General features: G+C 42.4%; 1 long non-coding RNA gene across 2 annotated transcripts in view; it reads right to left on the bottom strand.

Moving 5' to 3' along the window:
* Positions 1 to 291: 291 nt before the first annotated feature.
* LOC140614773 (uncharacterized) overlaps positions 292 to 17076 on the bottom strand; it is a 108100-nt gene continuing 91315 nt past the window's right edge. For both annotated transcript variants that reach the window (XR_012015551.1, XR_012015552.1), the window contains exons 3-5: positions 3941 to 4124; positions 2843 to 2950; positions 292 to 2483 (exon numbers count right to left, since the gene is read on the bottom strand). This is a non-coding gene — a long non-coding RNA (uncharacterized lncRNA). The remainder of the gene's footprint in view (positions 2484 to 2842; positions 2951 to 3940; positions 4125 to 17076) is intronic.

Genomic DNA, 17076 nt, shown 5'->3' with positions numbered 1-17076 from the left:
TAGATTGGTTCCTCTCTGGGTGTGCTTCTTGGGACAGCAGCTCCCAGAACAATTCCTGGCTCCTTGCCAGCACTCAGGCAGCGCTCGTGCTGTCCTTCCTCCGCAGGACGCACTGCCATCCACACCCAGGAAGACCGACGCTCACAGTCTAATACTTGTGCCCAACTCTTTGGAGGAGGACTCCTTCTGGAAGCAGCCTGGCCCTAATGCCCTCGACAGCACCAAGGCCCCAGGCCCTAGCACATCTTAAAGGAGAGAAGATCACGCATCCCAGGCCTAGGATCCTTTTTTTAAAAGATGTTTTATTTTATTTATTGATGAGAGACACCCAGAGAAAGGCAGAGACACAGGCAGAGGGAGAAGCAGGCTCCCTGTGGGGAGCCCACTGTGGGACTTGATCTCAGGACACCAGGATCACGACCTGAGCCGAAGGCAGATGCTCAACCACTGAGCCACCTGGGTGCCCCAGCCTAGGATCTCTTGAACTCAGCCCTGGGGTCAGAAGGGGCAGTCTGGACCTTCCTCAGTCTGTGGTCTCCTTGCCCCACGTCCTATGCCCCATCCCTTCTTTTTTTTTTTTTTTTTTAAAGATTTTATTTATTTATTCATGATAGTCACACAGAGAGAGAGAGAGGCAGAGACATAGGCAGAGGGAGAAGCAGGCTCCATGCAGGGAGCCCGATGTGGGATTCGATCCCGGGTCTCCAGGATCGCGCCCTGGGCCAAAGGCAGGCGCCAAACCGCTGCGCCACCCAGGGATCCCTGCCCCATCCCTTCTATTCCAGCCCTCTGGACCCCGTTGACAAGGGGCAGCTCTTCCTGCAGTTCCTGAGCATCACAGCTGGGCCAGGGCCTGGAGGTCCAAAAAAGATCTAAGATGTGATCCTTTCCCTCAAAATGCTATCCCAGCACCTGTAAATACGTGTGGATGGGAACAGAAGGGAAAGAATAGGAGTAAATGTTGAAAGAACACGAGTTCGGTCATGGAGGACCCCAAATGTCAAGCTAAGGGACTATCCTTGTGCTGCATTCAGAGAGCAGAGAGGGTCTCTAAGGTTGTCCAAGCAGGGAAGGGATAGGATCCGGTGTGCCCGTGAACAGAGGGACAGAGGGGCCCCATCTGCTCTCTGAGCCTGTGTCTCCCAGGCCTCCAGAGCAGGGTCATGTCAGCTTCTCCAATCCACAGAGTCCGGGTGCCAGGCTGCCTTTGGTCTTGCTCTCTGACTCACTTTATCCTCAGGCCCCTCACCCTTATTGCCAGCATGGCCAGAGGATTTTGATGGTCTTGCTGAAGACCAGGAGTCTCCCAGACTGCACAGTGCCACCATGCAAAGCTTAGAGCACTGGCTTGGAGACAGGCGAATTGGGTTTTAGAACCAAATTTCCTTTCTGAACGACCTGGAACAGGTCATGACCCCTTTCTGAGCTGGGTTCCCATTTCCATAGGATAGCTGTGCTCGTTGCTGTGAAGGTACAATGAGATCCTGTGTGTCAAGGCAGCTGGTGTGGGGCCTGGGGACCCAGAAAGAGGTCAATGAAAGCTCGCTGAATGTGAACCTGACTAGCGGTTCAGGCTGGGGTCTCTGCAGGAGGAAGCCCAGCCAGGCCCCGCCCAGCTGGAGAAAAGTTCCCTAACTGGGAGAACTCCAGGGATCACCAGTATTCTGAGACCATATCAGGCAGTGCTCTGACCCCTCTGCTGTCCCGGGGGGTGGGGAGCGGCCGGGGCTCCACTCCAAGGGTTTATAGGCTATTAATAGTTGGTGGCAGCGGGGCTGCAGGCCACTGTCCAAGAGACTCCTCTTTCTCCCCTGCTCTCAGCTGTGCTGCTCTTTAGAAGCACTTAGAAACAGTGGTGTTACTGGGAAAAGCTGGTGGGGCAAAGAGCGTGAAATCTTCCCTGGAAAAGACCACCACTTGCCCCAAACTATTTCCCAACAAATGTCTTTATATTTCAGTTCTCTGTTTCCAGTAAGGTAAACAAAAGCCTTTCATTTCTGCTCTTTGTGTTGAGTTTTTCTTGAAAGTAATGATCTATAAATAGGACTTCACATTGAAAGGCACTTTGATGGTTTTCTCATTCAACCCTTATCCTGAGGTAGGGGCTGCTTTTATCCCCATTGCGTAGGTAAGAAAACTGAGTTTCTGAGACCTTCTGTGATTGAGCCGGAGCCCCAGGATTGGTCACGGAATCACCGGATCCTGCTCAGGACGTCTGCCTCCAAGCCCTGCACTCCTGGTGTCGACCACAGCCTGTCGCCTCCCTGAGGAACTCCCTCCCGGGGCTCCACAGGGTTCCTTTCTGCAGAGCGCAGGAGCAGAGAATTCCAGAGCTGGAAAGGACCTTCTGCATTTCCCACACAAGGCAGGAACCCCTCCTATAATATTCCTGGGGGATGTACGTCATGTTTCCCGGAAGAGGAAGTGAGGGGAACCCACTTGAACAAGGCCAGGAAGGAGTGTATTATCTAGGTGGCATTTGCCTACAAAAAAGCACAAGTTGTGACCAGATTGGACTAAGCCATGAGGAAAACTCATCTACATAACACGTAGTCCAGCGCTGGTTAATTTAGTGACTCCATGATGTCATCAGGGACCCAGGTTCTTTCCTGCATTTGGCTCAGCCACCCTCAGGGAGTGTTTCTCTACTCGGGCTTACAATGGCTGCCTTAGCAATAGCCAGTAGATAGTGGACACGTTTTTTTGGTGGTTTTTTTGGAGGGGTGAGGGGATATTGGTTTGTTTATCCTATGTATCTTCTTCCTCACAGCCTTTAGTGATATTCCCTCCTCATGTCTCCTCGGCCAGGACAGAGCCTCATGGCCACCCTTAAGCCACTCACCGGCAAAGCAAAGGAGATCGCCAGAAAGCCGGACCTGAAGAGTGAGGACTGTGCCTCCCTGAATTATGGAGTGGAGGCCTGGAGTTCTGGGTACAACCAGGGTTCCATCTGCAAGGAAAAAGAGGAGGATGGTTTGGGGGAGCTAACTCTCTCTGACCTTGGGAGATGCTGTTTTCTCAGACTTGCAAGTGAAAACCACTGAGATTAAGAACTCCATGAACTTGAATCCTTGTCTGTTGGCCCTGCGTCTCACACCCTGCTATAATCGCCAAGAGGTTCCAAAACCATGCCTTACCTGTAGGTAGAGCTCAACCAACCAGCTCAGTTTAATGCAACAAACATATAGGGGTTCCCTGCAATGTGCCAAGCAGTTTGTAAGGTGCTGGAGATACAAAGAAGACCTAGGCAGAGTCTCTACGCTTGAGCTTACCATCTGGTACCTTGTGGTTATCATCATCCTTATTATTATTAAATAGTACTGTTCTTGTTATTTTCAACCAACATTTACTCAGCACATATAATATGCTAGACATTTTGGAAATATATAACATTCGTGGCAGGGCTCGGGATAATTTTTGTATCCTGTTTGGCAGATAAGAATGCTCAGGGACAAGGAGTTACTTGCCCAAAGTCTCACAGCTCATGGGTGCCCAAGAACAAACTCAGGTGTACCTAAGTCAAAGACCACCTTCTTTCTGCCAACTGTATTCTCTGTGCCTCTCAACCTACTAAATACTCTAGCTTACCAATAGAAAGAATAAAAGAACAAAAGAAAGAAAGAAAGAAAGAAAGAAAGAAAGAAAGAAAGAAAGAAAGAAAGAAAGAAAGAAAGAAAGAAAGAAAGAAAACATAACGTTAAGCCCATATATGAATATGTGGGTCCCAAAAGTTTTCATAAGACCAATTTTTGTATGTATCTCCTTGTCTTTTTTGCTCTACTCAGTGGAGATTGCCCCTCCTCTACCAAGACCTGCAAAATTGGGCAGTTTTATCATTTTCTTCTGGCTTCTAATACCTCACATTAAGTTTCCAACAAAATAATCAAGAGATTAAAATGTCTCCTCTCCCTTGGCTGGAGACTTTGCCAGAAGAACCCACCGTCAGGGAAGTGGGACACTTCTTCTCTCTTTACTTTGTAGATAATGAATTTTCCTCAGGTCAGAATCATTGGTGAGTCATTTCTGGAATCCAGCAATTCCACCATTTTGAATGTCAAACCTCTTTATCAGCAGCCTTCTGGAGCTGCCTCAGGTTGATCCAAAGAACATGTTCTTAGATGCCACTGGTAAAAATAAAAGACGTTTGTTAACCAGCTTTGCTCAGAAGTGTCCTTCTTGACATGTCATGTGGTTCAGGACCCCACAGCGCCACTATGAATCCATCCTCCTCTTTTTCGCCAACATAAGCTGCTGGATGTTACTGAGGTGGACTCTGCTCAGAATCCATCTCGCTGCCCTGTCAATGTTTTGCCCTAAAGCAGATCTGCTGCCATCCTCGTAGGAGTCCAGAATTTGGGGGGCAGGCAGTGAGCCACCCATGGAGCCCAAGAAGCCTGTTTTAAAAAAATTATAAGAAATTCAATAAACAGTTCTCCCTAAGCCTGTCATTTTTTCCACATACTCTACCCATCTACCTCTACCTTCTCTCATCTGGGTCTCAGTTTCCTCCTCCCTTTTGTTTGCTTTAGTTTTTCTTGTCCCAGTCTCTTTTTCTGGACTCTAGGTAAGGCCTTCTTGCCCATGGTTGTGCTATAGCCTAACAAGAGTCAGCAGAGGCCTGAGATTGAGGCCACAGTCAGGGTCAAATCCAGACACTTCTACTCCCCAACTGTAAGGCCTAAGATAAAGAGACTCAAACTTTCTTTCAAAGACCCAATTTTCTCCTTAGTAAAATAGGAATAATAGTCCTAGTTCATAGTATTCTTGGTGGATGAAATGGGATCTTTCATGTATATTGTCAAATACACAATCCACAGTAGTCAGCATCATACCACATAGCCCACCTAAGTAGACTCACCAGTGCTTGATAGAAGTTTCTTGAATTTATCTGAAATAACATTTTCTAGATTTTCCAGGCTGTCCTGGAAGATTTCCTCCATCACCCCATCTTGGTTTAAAAAAAAAAATCAGAAGTAGGGCACCTGGCTGGCACAGCTGATGAAGCACGTGACTCTTGATCTCAGGGTCATGGGTTCAAGCCCCACCTTGGGTGTAGAGTTAGATTGCTTTAAATTTTTTTAATTTCTAAAGAAAATTTTTTTTGAATTTCTTAAAATTAAAAAAAAAAATCAGAAGCTTGAATGTGGAGGAGGGACTGGAGAGGGCAATGAAGTAAGCCGGATGCTAGAAGCCCGGATTGCCTTTGGCTCAGTCTGGATTTGAGGGAAACCTGGAATTACTGCGATTTCATCACAGCAGCTGGTCCAAGATAAACCTGCCAGAACCGCTCAGAGGCCAGATCTGGATTGCAGTGATAGCTGGGGCCTGCTGAGAAGCAAGGAAAAACTATTTATCTGACATTTTTTCAACCCCAACCAAGAATTTTCTTTGGCTCCAGTTGCTGTTGGGACCGTTTTTCATTTGCATGGAGCTCATTTGAGGATCTGTGCCTCTGACGGTGGAGACTTCTTAGAAAGACTTCCATTTCCCTCCCTCCTTTCCACGTGAGCCTGTCTCACGATTCAGAAATAATTATCCATCCAGAAAAACTAATCCCTGAGTCTTGTACACGAATTGTGCCAGGACCTCACCTATAGGTTCTCTCTGATTCAGCTCCACGCACAGCCTGTGCAGGCCTGAACATCAGCAAAGATGGCCGCCAGAGAACATTTGCCCTCCTTCCAAATTGGCAGCCTTCAGCTCATTGAAGCCATGTTAACTGATGTGGCACATTTTAATACATTTCACTGTCTCAAGCTGTGGCAGCAAATTGAGAGTGTGAATCTTCTTAACAGCTGCTCCTAGAGTGGCTGTCTGGAATCTCTGCATCCTTGACTCGGTGGTGCCAACCAAAGAAACGCTCGTTCATGTGTTCTATATCTTGGAGGGGTTTTAAGATAGCCCCATCTGAGTTAAAATGCCACTGCTCTTGTAATATTATTATGCAGACTCTACACTTTTCAAACAGGTAGCATTTGGGGAGTGGTATAAATATTCTAGGAATTAAAATAGTGAGTTTTTTGGGAAAAGAAAAAATGATCCAGAATGTGTCCAATCACATCAGCATTATCTGCTTCCAACCAGGCACTTTATTCCAATGATATTGTCCTAGGAGCCTGTTGCAGGTCTTTGGTTTATCATCCTTAGTCAAAGTTAGGCACGGAGATGGTCTGGCTGCGTTGTTGCCATAGCCAAAGATTAGAAACAAATGTTCATTGAAAGGGGACTGGATGAATCAAGTATGATACATGCAGTCAATAGAATGGCAAATGATCATTAAAAAAAAAAAGTGATTCACCAAGAATAAACAGTAGGTGTTATTATGAAATAATAACCAAGAAATACAGTTAATTAAATCTGAAAATACCTAAGATCCTGGTCATACTAATCATCTCCAGCAGGAGATCTAGGGACAAAGGCTCAAGAAGTTTTTGTCAATTTTGTTCGTGCTTGAGTTTTGTACCGTGTGTTACCCGTATATGTGGTGATTAAATGGTTGGTTTTCAAAAACCGTATTCAGGGTCTAGCCCAAAGAAAGTCCCCCTAACTATATAATTCAAACAGTTATAATCACAGGAGCTCTCATTTGCTGAGCCGTTACACGGTATCGGACTTGTGTTAGGGCCACTTACACATTTCATCTGATTTTCCCTTCAAAGCAATCCTATGAAGTAGATTGTACCATCTTCGTCTTAGAAACAAGGACACTGAAGCAAGGAGTTTAGGAAAGTTGCCTGAGGTTACACAACCCACACCAGGCTGACCCAGGATTCAAACCTAGGTCAGGCTAACTTTTTCCATGGGTCCCCAAGGACCTTCTCTGATCAAACACTCAATGAGAGTGCATCTCATCACTCTGTCCCCCAGGGCCCAGCAGAGCGCTTGGCACACAGGAGGTGTCTAATACATGCTGAGCGAATGATAAACAGAAAGCAAAACAGTGAGAGCAAGACTCAGCCAGCAATTCCCTAAAAGGAATTTTATGCATGTTTGAGCATCTTGGAATTGCAGGATAATGTCCCATTGCGATTACTTGGAAGGCAACAACCTTTATTTAGATGGTTATATTCTGCTGTGTTTGCTTTAAAAAAAAAAAAAAATTAGTCACATTGTTTTTAGTCACACCTCACAAAGCCTCATTACTTCAAAATGCCTTTCTGGAGGAAGATGATTTCACAACAAGGAGAACCAGGGAATGTGGTTTTCATTAGGCTACCTTTAAAAATAGCTGTTTTCCAGATAGGATCATAAGAATAAATAAATACTTCTCTTGCCTTCTATCATCTGTGCTTCTTTATGATTGTGGGGAAAGGCCAACAAGCTTGACCATTCATTGCAGGGTGAGTGTGGGACCCAAACGGTTAAACAGTCAGCCAATCTGGCTTCCTTGCTGCCTCCCAGCCAAGGAGATGAATGGAATGTTCATGAGGTCGCTTGGCAGGGGCCCACATTCCTATGGGAACTGTTGCAGCAGTGAGAGCTTTGGGACCCGGAGAGGCAAATGTGTGGGAGTTGTGGAGCAAACTGCAAATGCTTCGAAGTCTCAGAAAAATGCATGGAGCGCCATTGGTCCAAGGATGCTTTGCAGAGGACCAGCAAAGTCTCCGCCCTTGCTCACACTGCAAATAGAGACAGGAACTGGCACCGACCAGTTCTTTCCTACAGCTGCCCCGGCCTTGAATGGTACAGGCCACTTCCAGCACCGCTGCGGATATGAGTTCATTAAAAGAATCTCATCAAGGAGCCCCACTCCTTCAGCTGATCTTTAGACTCGGTTCCACTTTCCATTTTCCAAAGAAAATGACTTGAGGGGAATATGCTCAGCCGCCCCTCCCCCCCACCCCACCCTTCCTTTTCCCTCCCCCCATCCCACAGCTGTCCCTGTCCTTCCCCATGGAAGAGGACTCAAACCCAATGCATTTTCATTTTCCTCAAGGACTTCCTTGTGTCCTTTAACACGCACTCCAGAGACCAGGTGAGTCGCTAAAATTGCACATCACAACTCCCTCCGGCTTTTAAAAGGCTACATCTGATCCACAGCGATCATGATGGAAGCTGGATTTTCCTTCTAAAATTAGAAGCCTATGATGATCACAGTTTCCCTCAAAGAGCAGCTCACAAGAAAATTTCTTGTGACCACACTAAAAAAAGAAACTTGAGCCTAGAGGCTCTGTGTGTGTCCCCAGAACATCTCTGGTACCAGCCCTCTGGAGAACTCCTCCAGGTCTGCGGAGGGAGCCCTGTGTCCTGATTCCCTCCCCCACTCCGTGGCGTTGGTACCAGGGAGTGGGAGCACTTGAGCAGACTTCTCTGTAGTAACTGGGCTGTTGAGAAAGGACTTTATTTCATCCACACACCATTAGGCTAGGGAATGGAGACACTGGAAGCTGTTTGCACCATGCCACCTTTTCATTCCATATCCAAAGGCTAAGAGACAAACCAATAGGCCACTGGTTTTATTAGTGAAGCCTTAACCTAATTAAGGCCACTGAAAGGAAAACTAGCTGCCTCTCCCAAAGCCAGGAAACCAGGCTAAGAAGCTTACAAGGAAGGGACCATTTGGGGGGGAAACAGTCATGTCTAGGGTAGGAAACAGCATCCTGACTTCGCTGGTACCACAGCACACTAACACTTTACAAGCCTTTTAGGACCAGCACAGAAAGAATCAAGGAAATAACATGGCATGGAAGTGACAATAATGAGCTATAATGATGAAGTCATCTGCTCTGCCTATAATCTGCCTTCCAGAGAAGCTGCATTCCTTTGGCCACGAGAGTAGCCCTGGGCTATAGCATTATCTGAAGCCTTGCTCCCCACCCCTGAGATAAATGATCATAAGTGGACACCTGACCCAAACTGAATAATCAGATCCTCTAATCCAGGAGTTTAGATTTGGGGTCCAGAGATGCTAGATGTACCACTTCATCACATGAATTAAAGAGATGCAATTTGGCAGCAGTGGGGAAGCCATCTTTTATCCTGTAGATGGAAAAGCCTGAAACTCTCTCTGTGGAGAGAAGGAGGGGAATGAACTGACCAGGTGAACAGAGAGAGAGAGAGAGAAAGAGGCCCTGAAAGGCCCTGAGCCCTGACCAGGTGAACAGAGAGAGAGAGAGAGAAAGAGGCCCTGAAAGGCCCTGAGCCCAGCTCCTAAAAGTATCTTTGTTCAGACCTGGTCACATCCTTAGATTCTTCAAGGATTGGATTCTCCACCCACTCTTTTTTTTTTTTTTTTTTTAAGATTGTTTTATTTACTCATGAAGGACAGAGAGAGAGAGAGAGAGAGAGAGAGAGAGAAGCAGGCTCCATGCAGGGAGCCCAACGTGGGACTCGATCCCGGGTCTCCAGGATCAGGCCCTGGGCTGAAGGCGGCGCTAAACCGCTGAGCCACCCGGGCTGCCCTCTACCCATTCTTGTAATAATCCCTCTCCCCATTTTTCTCTGGTTAAGCTGAAATGAGTCGGTTCCAGTTACTTACAACCAGAACATTGGCTCCAGCAGAAGCACAAGAAGGCCCACAGGCCAACGTAGGAACAGCAGGAGTTCAGGTGCGATTGGCAGGGTAAGACTGTCTACCTGAGCACCCGGATGAGATTGCAACGCTTTACCTGGTCTGGGCTGCCCTCCGCAAACCCCAGTGGGTTTGTCGTTGTTGCTTTCTCACACAAGTAAATCACACACACTCTCTGTTGGTAAAGTTTCAAACAACGTCAAAGGATCTTGAGTAACTACGGAGGTCTCTCTACTTCCCCAGCCTTAGGTCCTACCTCCAGGATAACCCTTGCTCGTGCCACGCTTTATGCTAGCCGTCAATTGGGAGACACATCCCTGTTCTGGAGATGTTAAAAGATGGAATCAGATACAGCAGTGTATTGAGTATCTTTCCAAATATTCTGTTTTCCACGTTTCTGCAGATTTTTGTAGGGTTATTGGTTTTGATCATTAATAGACTCATTCTAAGCGCATTGTTCTGCATCTGCCTTCTGAACAACACTTCCCAGAGCATTTTCCTTTCCAGTAAAAGACTTTGTTCCATCTGCTACTGTATCTCCAGTGCCGGAACAGTACCTGTCACATAGGTAAGAACTCAGTAAAGATTCAATTAATGAATAACCAGCTTCCTTTGTTCTTTTAATGCCTCTAGGTCTTCAATGGTATTTATTCAACCTTTCCCCATTAAAGCAATCATTTTGATTACTTCCAATTTTTTTTTTACCTTTATGAGTAATACTATTGTGAACATCCTGGCCCCCACCGTGTTTATAAAACGGCAGTAGTTACCACACCTGGGTGCTCCCTATGCTAATATAAGTAATTTATATGCATTAACTTACTTAATATCCACAAGGGCCATTTGAGGTTGGTGCTGTTGTTAGCATTCCCATTCTCCAGGTAACAAAACTGATTCCCATTCTTCAGGTAACAAAACTGAGGTTGAATGACTCACCAAAAAAAGTCAGCAGGGAATAAGCAAATAGGCAATGATTTAGCTGCCAGGGAACCTTGCTCCCAAAGGTAAAGCCAGACTCATATCACTGTCCTCCTTTGGATGAATATTCCAAGGGTGAACTGTTGCGTCTGAAAGAAAGAACATTTCACACCAAAAATTCTGCCCCAATTAAATTCACTCTCACGCCGTTTGAGAGGAACTGCTCTCCAACACCCTTGCCAATAACAGGTGTTAGCAATTTTTAAGTCATTTAAACTTACAGCTAAATACTTCCTGGTCTACTGGGACATTGATTACTGGCCATTTGTATTTCTCTATGAATCACCTGCTCATTTTCCTTGCTCATTTTTTCTATTGGGTTCTATGTCTTTTAGTTATTGTTCTTTAGGAACACTGAATATTATTACAATCGTGGCAAAAGTTTCACCTAGGCTGTTTTTTTGATATGATATATTTTGTTACTCAAAAGCTTTTTGAATTTGGTGTAATCAAATCCATCAGTTTGTTTCTACATATGGCTTCTGAATTTTGTGTCCTTTCCTACTCACAATAATAGAATATTCTTATTCTTTTTGTCTAACATTTTATTTTTATGTTTAACTCTATATTCCATCTGGAACCTATTTTAGGATGTAACTTGGGCTCTAACTTTTTAAGTGGAGACCCAATGTTCCTATCACTATTCTTTGATGTGCTATGTTTGTCATAATTAAATTTCCATAAATACAAGAGTCTGTTTCTAGACTTTCTATTATGCTTCATTGTCTTAATGGTCTATTCCTGAGCCACAACATGTGTGTAAAATGGACAAGCACAGCTGGCACAGAATTAACATCAATTATCTTCTTCATCTCTTCTTAACCTCCTTATATTCTTTTTTCTTTTTCACAGTTTCAATCTATACATTCATGCCTATGTTGCTTTTTATGATTTAGAATCTTTCACCCTGGATTTTAGGGTACATATCTGACTACTCTAATCTCTAATGATGTGAGATAACATGGTCACTTAACCAAATCATTTTTATAGCGGGATAGTTGTATATAACATAGCTTCCTTCCAGTCCTATTAAGCCAGCCAATATCTTCCATTGATCAGAATAAGAAACAGTTGAATTTCTTCTTAGAGTCCTTGGAGATGAAATCACTTACAAATCTACTTGTTAATCATCCTGTTGGCAGCTGAATCTGAGGTTTTGGGAAAGGATGCAGAGATGATTCCCTCCCTATCTTGGCTACATGTGCCACTTGTGCCCTTTCTGTTGGTTGGGTCAAATGACGTCATTCAGTGCCCCCCTCCCATGGCCATGTGGCCTGCCATGCAGTTGCACAGGTATCCTCACCAGCCCCAGGCTGATGGATTCTCACTCAAGTGACCCACATTCCATCTCTGCCCCTTCTCTTAGGGCTGTCTCTTGAAATAAAGGTGACTTTTCTGTCACCACATTCCAGTCCAGTTCCAGTCTCCACAGTGTCAATGATACCATGAGGTCCTTCTCAAGTACTGAAGAATCACATCAAATTTGTTCTGTAAGTTACCTCCCTACACTGGTATTTCAATATTTGGGGCCATAATAATCCAGTTCCCATTCCAATTGTTCCTCCATATAATGCAATAAGGCTTCTAGCAAAGAGTATGGCCCTGTCAGTCAGTATGGCTATGCCTGAACCCAGCTGCTCCCCTCAACAAGCTCAACCTCAAGCTTCTGTCCACCTCAGTTTCCTTGTTTGTAAAATGGGGGTGATAATGGCAATACACCCATGTTATGGAGTTGTTGTGAGACTCAATGGATTAATAATTGTAAAGGACACAGAACGGCACCTGACTCGTGTATAAAGCCCTGGAAGTATTTGCTAAAACAAGTAAAATGATCCATAAAGCCTTTCCTGCATTTTCATTAATCTTCTCATCATTCCAAAATTGACTTATTTTTCTCTTAAATATTTATGTGAAAAATATTTAAATATATCAACTAGTCTCAGAACATATATTTTTCCCATCTTCCACAGATTTCTGAGGTTGACAATCTCAGAGAAAGAATAGTAGTAAAAATTAAAATAACTATAAAGAAATGTGTGATGTCTGTATGAAGAAAACTTTAAAACTGAGGAACTAAAAGGTTCGCCTGAGTGGGTAGCAAGAGTCGATATCATGAAGATGTCAATCATCCCTGAGTTAACCTGTAAATTAACTCAACAAAAATACCAAAAGTTTTTCAGAATTAGATAAAGAGTCTCTAAAAGTTTATGGGAAAGACAAGCATATCCTGGAAAAGAAGAGAAATGAGAAGGGCACTATGCTAGCTTTTTAACAAAGCCTAATGTGGTCTTGGCACATGAATCCACAGGCTGACCAATAGAACAGAACAAGAAACGAACCCTTGATGTACAATAAAGGTGACATCAAACCAGTGAGGAAAAGTGAACCATCCAGTGGAGGTGTTGGGGCAGTTAGTAGTCATCTGGAAAATCCACATATGGTTCATTCTCATTGGCAGCAGTTATATTCTATAAAGACACTGCAAACACTAAATTAGTGAATACTGAAACATTTTCACTGGGAGAAATAAAGGGTTAGGTTTCTGCAAGCCTCTGGTCAAAATGTTTTCATCAATTAATCAATGCACACCTTGTTTTAGGTATCTCTGTTTAAAGACACCTTGTCAATACACATTGTTGGGGCACCTGGGTGGCTCAGTCTGTCAGGCATCTGCCTTCAGCTCAGGTCACGATCTTGGGGTCCTGGGATCCAGCTCCACATTGGGATCCCTGCACAGTGGGGAGTCTGCTTCCCATTCTCCCTCTCCCTCTGCCCCTCCCCCTGCTCTCTCTCTCTCTCAAATAAATAAATAAATCTTTAAAATATATATATACACATTGTCAACTCACTAACATTGACCTCATGGCCAACAGCACGATAGCTCTTGCCTGAACAAAGTTTATCTAACATACATATTTTCTCCATAAGGCACATCATAGCCTTCTGTGCTTGAAAACACTAAACAGCACCTCAGTGCTATACTTGGGGGCCATTTTAAACTGCAAAATCACCAACAAAGTGTGCAAAGATATGAAAAATGTTGCACTAAATAGGCCACAAAAAGCACACTCATCCACAGGACAAAAGCTGAAACACAAAGGCAGAGTGTCACCTTGTTCAGCCTTAGCTAGGAACATGCATGTGTTAGGCAACTCAGATTTGTGGCAATCCTTGTGTGTCAGCAAAGGCACTGCAAGTATTGATTTGGGGTTACAAATGAATTTTAGCAAGGAAGTGAATTTGTATATACAACATCTGTAAATAATAAGAATAGACCATAGTTAGATCCATATCTCATATTGTATTCTAGAATAAATTCCAGAAGACCAAATAATAAAATAATCATAAAGTAGTAGATCAAACTAGGGGAGAATATTTTTTTAGGATCTTGGAATGGGGAAGACCTTTTTAATTAAAGCACAGAATCGAAAAGCCACAAAGAAAGATTGTTAAATTTGACTACAGTAAAAACTAACAACAACAAAAACCCAACAAACTACTCTAATGCAAAAAAAGAATTACTATAACCAAAGTCAAATTTAGCTTACTAAATTATGAAAATAGCAAAGGATAAATGGCAAATCAGGAAAATATTTGCAATTCATGAGGGCAGAAGGCTAACCTCCCTTGAACATAAAATATCCAGACATAAACAACAAAGAGGCTAAACTCTAATAAAAAAAATTTTAAGGACAAAAATTCACAGGAAAAATATATAAGTGGTTCACAAAACACATGAGAAGATGATCAACTCAATTCATAATAAAAGGAATGCATACTGAATCTATACTTACTAGTTCTCACTCATCACACCAGCAAAAATCCAGAAGATTTTAGAACAGGGTGACACTGCTGAAGAAATGTGTATTTTCATACATTTCTACTACAAGTTTTAACTGGTACAACCTGTAGAGAAGACAACTTGCCAATAATTATGATAATTCAAATGGATATAATCTTTGATCCAGAAATTCACTCTTAGGAGTTTATCCTATACTTTGGCACATGTAAAATGACAGGCAGACAGGGTTATTTACTACAACATTGTCAGCATTACCCGAAGGTTAGAATGTCAATAAGATGAGAATTAAATATAACATGATTATTTATACAATGGAAAACCATACAGCTGTAAAAACATACGATAAAGCTCTTTATGGATTAACACAAAAGGATCGCCAAGATATACTGTTAAATAAAGAGCAAGACACAGAAAAATATTTATGTTGTCCCTTGTGTAAAAAAGGGGAAAGGAAAAAAATTAGGTGCTCTGGCTTACATACAAGGAAAAATTTGATAAAAAGATTGTTAAGAAACTAATAAAAGTAGCTACCTATAGCGGGAACTGAAGAAATATAAGAATGAAGCGGGAAGGGGATTCTTTTAGAACTCCCGATCTTTGACTTGTGGGAATATATTCCATATTTAAAAAAATTAAATAGAACTTTCTACTTAAAAATGGAAGCAAGATAGATTGCATTATAAGATAAAGGCACATTATCCACATGTCAGTACAAAAACAGAAAGGTAATTAGAAACTCTAGGAAGGAAACAAGTGAAAAAGCTATATAAGAAAGTCCTAGTCCAAACTGGAAGCAAACTAAAATTCACACTGTTCTCTGTAAATGGTATGCGATATGCACAGTGAATCCATTTAACCTCATTGTTTACAACAGGGTTATTCTGAACTCATCTCTTCTCTGAGTCCTAGATTCTTGAGTAGCCAAGTCAGGTCAGTGGGCCCCAATTTGAATTCAGCCCAGCCTGTCACACCCTTGATGAAACTAAGATCAATGACATTCAAAAATAAATTTATCATAACTAGAAAATCACTATTTGGGCCAGCCACCTTGTCTTTTTATAAAATTACTAAACTATTGAAATTAAACTGAGTCTAACTATTAAAGATTTTCTTTAAAACACAGTTCCTAACATATAATAAGTATAAACTATAGTCTCACTTTGTCATTCAATCGGCCCCACCAGGCTCTGGGATGATGATGTCAAAAGTCTATGGAATAGTTTCATTATCTTTATGAAAAGCTCCCGTTATTTGCTTTCTCTCTGCCATCAGTTACATCTCATTTTCTCTCAACTCTCTTGAATTTCCAAGGGTTGCCATCTAGATTCTCTCTACCTGACTCAGCCTCTGAGAGTTTCATGTGTACAGTGGAAGTCTTGGTTTATTGATGCATGTTTGTGTTTATGGCATTTCATCATGGAATAGACCTAAAAGCAAGGGTTAGCAAACTACAGCCCGTACATCAAATCTGGCCCATGGCCTGATTTGTAAATAAAATATAATTTGAAGATGGTCATACCCACTCATCTACCTATTGTTTATGGCTACTTTCATGCTACAACATAATTGAATAGTCGTGGTGAAAGAACACATGATCCACAAAGCCAAAAATATTTACTATCTAGCCCTTTAAAAATTCTGCTGAGCCCTGTTCAAGAGTGCTCACATCTGGCATCCAGCTAATTCCCACTAACAAAATCAGACAGACATGATAGCACAATGTTGCCTGGAGCACCATTAAAAATCCTGCTTTGGAGATATGTAAATATAGATACAGATAAAATTATCATTATTATCATATAAATAAGTACATAAATGTGTATGTATGTAAATATGTATATACATATATATGTAGAGTTGACACTTAAATAATGAAGGGATTAAATAATGCTGACCCACACACACACAGTGAAAAATCTGCATGTTACTTTTGACTCCCCAAAAACTTAGCTACTAATAGCCTACTGCTGACTGAAGCCTTACCAATAACATAATCAATTAACACGTATTTTATATGCTATATTAAAGTAAGCTAGAGAAAGGAAAATGTTATTAAGAAAATCATAAGGAAGAAAAAATACATTTATGGTAGTATGTTTATCAAAAAAATCTACAGGTAAGTGGACCCACAGAGTTCAAACTTGTGTTGTTCAAGAGCCAACTATATACGTTGTGTATTATGTATAGTAGCATACTCTAACTATAAAATAACAGTAAGGCTAGGAACAAAATGTTCATTCAAAGAGACTATAATAATTTTACCTTTTTCTTCTTTCTCACAAGTATCCAATATGCTCTACACACCTGAGAGGCAGCATACTTTAATGGGAAAAAACAGATCCAATTAAAATCAGCTCTCTTACATTCTGGTTCCCTGGGCTCCAATTCTCCTCTCTGGACCCTGGGTCACTATTACCTTCCCTAAAGAAAGGGTCAGTGATAAACCACAAGTGCCCTGCACATAGTCAGCACCCAATAAATGGTGATTATTAGTTTCACTAAACCTGTCCTCATCTACCTTATCCCATTCTTCTCTTCTTGTTTTTTTCATTCCCTGGTACCATTACCCAACCACCATGTATTTTGATTACTGACAATCTCTTTATTAATATTCTTTCTCTTACCTATACTTAGATACTTATTTTTTAACTTCAAATTATTGAAAGCTGTAAGCCTCAATAAGTTTTGCCATTAACTAGCAATCAAAAAGAAAATATAGTTATCTGGAAAGTGTGTGTGTGTGTGTGTGTGCACGTGTGTGTGTGTATGTGTGTGTAGTTAACAC

The sequence above is a fragment of the Canis lupus genome, chromosome 23 (assembly GCF_048164855.1).
Source record: "Canis lupus baileyi chromosome 23, mCanLup2.hap1, whole genome shotgun sequence".
Lineage (NCBI taxonomy): Eukaryota > Metazoa > Chordata > Mammalia > Carnivora > Canidae > Canis > Canis lupus.
The sequence above is the reverse complement of the archived record's forward strand: the minus strand, read 5'-3'. Positions and strand labels throughout refer to the sequence as shown.